This window comes from Fistularia commersonii, chromosome 14 (assembly GCF_037954325.1).
Source record: "Fistularia commersonii isolate RoL2024-O1a breed Wild chromosome 14, RoL_Fcom_v1.0, whole genome shotgun sequence".
Classification (NCBI taxonomy): Eukaryota; Metazoa; Chordata; class Actinopteri; order Syngnathiformes; family Fistulariidae; genus Fistularia; species Fistularia commersonii.
Window position 1 is genome coordinate 3,651,029 of NC_141297.1, and position 3,972 is coordinate 3,655,000.

Below are 3,972 nucleotides of genomic sequence, written 5' to 3' on the forward strand. Positions count from 1 at the left end.
ATACTTTACTGTTCTGTATATGAGCACATAAAGCATTGTGTTGCATAATCTTTTGCATGTGTATGTGTGCGTGCATGCGTGCGTGCATGTGTGTGTGTGTGTATGTTTCTGTATAACTATTGTTGTGGGGTCCTCTGTTGGTTCTAAACTGCAGTTGAAAGTTCTTGAAGGTCAAAGGTGAGCCAATGTCCTCTTGAAGATACAACCCTGTGTGTGTGTGTGTGTGTGTGTGTGTGTGTGTGTGTGTCTTCGTCATTGTAGTGATCATGTGTTCCTGGACATGTCTCCAATGCACGTGCACGTGATGATGTCACGGGTCCGGGAAGCCGACCCCTCCTTAGAGACGAACTCACGACCTTCGCCAGTCTGCAAACACGCCACCCCTTGGGTAGACGTCCGCCATCTTGGTTCGGGGCTGCAGGTGATCGAACTTTCCGATGGACTGACTCAGCATGAGAGCGGCGTGATCACGTGCACACCTGGCGTTTAGATGTTGGTCGCACTGCGGTCAAAAACGCTACTCTGGTACAACATTTTGTCAAAAAGTGTTCATCCACTCCTCGTGCGACGAAATTCTCACCCGGTATGATCTGCGGACTTTCACGCCTCGTACTCACAAGTCACGCCTGATCAGCGCTTGTCTAGGTGTCGCCATGGAAACATGCGCTCATGTTATTACCAGGTATAATCGTGTACTAACAGGTGCAACTTTTTTCTCCGGGTGTGAAAACGTTACTACCAGGGGACGATCATGGAATTACCACGTATGAAGTGGTTATTACCAGGTACGATGGTGTAATTACAGGTATGACAGTGTAATTACAGGTATGACAGTGTAATTGCAGGTATGATGGTGTAATTACCACGTATGAAGTGGTTATTACCGGGTGTGACGGTGTAATTAAAGGTATGACGGTGTAATTACAGGTATGATGCTTTAATTGCAGCTATGATGGTGTAATTGCAGGTATGACGGTGTAATTACCAGGTATGACTCTGTAATTACAGGTATGATGGTGTAATTGCATTTATGACAGTGTAATTACCAGGTCTGAGGTGTAATTACCAGGTATGACGGTGTTATTGCATTTATGACAGTGTAATTACAGGTATGATGGTGTAATTATACGTATGGCGGTGTAATTACCAGATGAGATCGTGTAATTACAGGTATGACGGTGTCATTACAGGTAAGATCATGTAATTACAGGTATGATGGTGTAATTACATTCATGACAGCGTAATTGCATTTATGACAGTGTAATTACAGGTATGACAGTGTAATTGTGTGGCGTGAACACGTTATTACATGTGTGAACATGTGTTTAACGGATATTATCAGCTGCAGATGTGAACATCCTGAAACTCCACGTCTTTTCTTCGGTGTTGAACGTTCCTCCGCCGCCTTCAGAGAACCTGCGGAGAACCTGCGGAGAACCTGCGGACGGGAGGGGAGAACAGAAACAGGCTAGAAGAGAGAGAACAAGTGGAAGAGGACGAATGTGTCTGGATGGAAGTCAAGCAGAGAGAAGTTAGTCATCGATCCAGACGAGGCCAGAACCACACCCCGGGGGGGAGAAGAAGGGGAAGTGAAGAAATCGCAGCTGGAGGAGGTTAAAGACGACAGAATGAGAAAAGAGCAAGGGATGAGGAAGGGAGGGACGGAGGTGGAGAAGGAACGAGGAGGAAACACGGCTTTCAAGAAAAAGGGGAGGAGGGACGGAGGAGAAGAAGAAGAGGGTGATGTCAAGGAAAGAGGTCTGACGGGTGGACGGAGAGACCACACCCGGAAGAGGAGGAGGAGGAGGGAGGAGGACACAGGAGGCGACAGCAGGGAAGGAAGCAGGAGAGGAGAGGAGGAAGCATCATGGGGAAGGAAGGAAAGGAAGGAGAGGAGGAAACAGGAAAGGAGAGAAGGAGATCTGAGGGGAGGAAAGGAAATGGCAGAGGAGAGAAGGACATATGGAGAGGAGAGAGGGAGATGTGAAGGCAGACAAGGAAATAGGAGAGGAAAGACGGAAACAGGAAAGGAGAGAAGGAGATGTGAGGGGAGGAAACAGGAGAGGAAGGAAGGAAACAGGAGAGGAAGGAAGGAAACAGGAAAGGCGAGAAGGAAATATGGAGAGGAGGGAAGGAAATGTGAGGGCAGACAAGGAAACAGGGGAGGAAGGAAACAGGAAAGGAGACAAAGAAATGTGGGGGGGGGGAGGAAATGCAGTAGAGGAGAGAAGGAAGCAGGAAGGAAGGAAACAGGAGAGGAGAGAAGGAAGCAGGAAAGGAAGGAGGAGGAAACAGGAAAGGAGAGAAGGAGATGTGAGGGGAGGAAAGGAAACAGGAGAGGAAGGAAGGAAACAGGAAAGGAGAGAGGGAAATGTGGAGAGGAGGGAAGGAAATAGGAGAGGAGAGAAGGAGATGTGAGGGGAAGAAAGGAAACAACACAGGAGAGAAGGAAGCAGGAGAGGAAGGAAGGAAACAGGAAAGGAGAGAAGGAGATGTGAGGGGAGGAAAGGAAACAGGAGAGGAAGGAAACAGGAAAGGAGAGAAGGAAATGTGAGGGGGAGAAAGGCAACGACACAGGAGAGAAGGAAGCAGGAGAGGAAGGAAGGAAACAGGAAAGGAAGGAAGGAAACAGGAAAGGAGAGAAGGAAACGTGAGGGGGAGAAAGGAAACGTGGTAGAGGAGAGAAGGAAGCAGGAAGGAAGGAAACAGGAAAGGAGAGACAGAAATGTGAGAGGAAGAAAGGCAACGACACAGGAGAGACGGAAGCAGGAGAGGAAGGAAGGAAACAGGAAAGGAGAGAAGGAGATGTGAGGGGAGGAAAGGAAATAGGAGAGGAGAGAAGGAAATGTGAGGGGAAGAAAGGAAACGGCAGAGGAGAGAAGGAAATAGGAGAGGAGAGAAGGAGATGTGAAGGCAGACAAGGAAACGGGAGGAAGGAAGGAAACAGGAAAGGAGAGAAGGAGATGTGAGGGGAGGAAAGGAAATAGGAGAGGAGAGAAGGAAATATGGAGAGGAGGGAAGGAAATGTGAGGGCAGACAAGGAAACAGGGGAGGAAGGAAACAGGAAAGGAGAGAAGGAAATGTGAGGGGGAGAAAGGCAACGACACAGGAGAGAAGGAAGCAGGAGAGGAAGGAAGGAAACAGGAAAGGAAGGAAGGAAACAGGAAAGGAGAGAAGGAAATGTGAGGGGAAGAAAGGAAACGGCAGAGGAGAGAAGGAAATAGGAGAGGAGGGAAGGAAATGTGAGGGCAGACAAGGAAACAGGGGAGGAAGGAAGGAAACAGGAAAGGAGAGAAGGAAATAGGAGGGGAAAGAGGAGGAGACGTGAGAAGAAGGAATGATATAGGAAAGGAGAGGAGGAAATAGGAAAGGAGAGAACGAGGTGGGCAAGGAAGGAAGGAAGGAACCAGGAGAGGAGAGGAAACAGGAAAGGAGAAAAGGAAACAGGAGAGGAGAAGAGGAAACAGGACATATTACGGGGAAGGAAATCAGAGAGGAAAGAAGGAAATGAGGGAACAAGGGAAGAGAGAAGGAATCCAGAGGAGGAGAGGTGGATGTAGGGAAGGAGAGAGGAGACGAGAAAGGGAAGGACTGAAATAAGCGACAGAGGAGTCAAGGAGACGAGGAAGCAGGAGAGAAGGAGACGGGAGAGGAGGAGTGAATAGACGTGATGAAGGAGGTGAAGATTAGGAAAGGAGGAGGAGCAGGAAGGGAGGAGGAGACGAGCCGCAGCCAAAGGAAATGAGGAGGGAAGGAGAGGAGCGGTAGAAAGAAGGAGACGAGGAAACATGAATTAGGATTCAAGGAGAGTAGGAGGAAGGAGAAGGACAGAAGGATGGAAGTGGAGAAAGGATTGAAATCAAACAAACCTTCGTCTGATTGAAATGCTAATCAATAATCAATCGGATCGATCACTTTTTCTTTTTTCCTCTCCCAATCAGAGAATTGATCAGTGGAGGCGCCGCCGCCAAT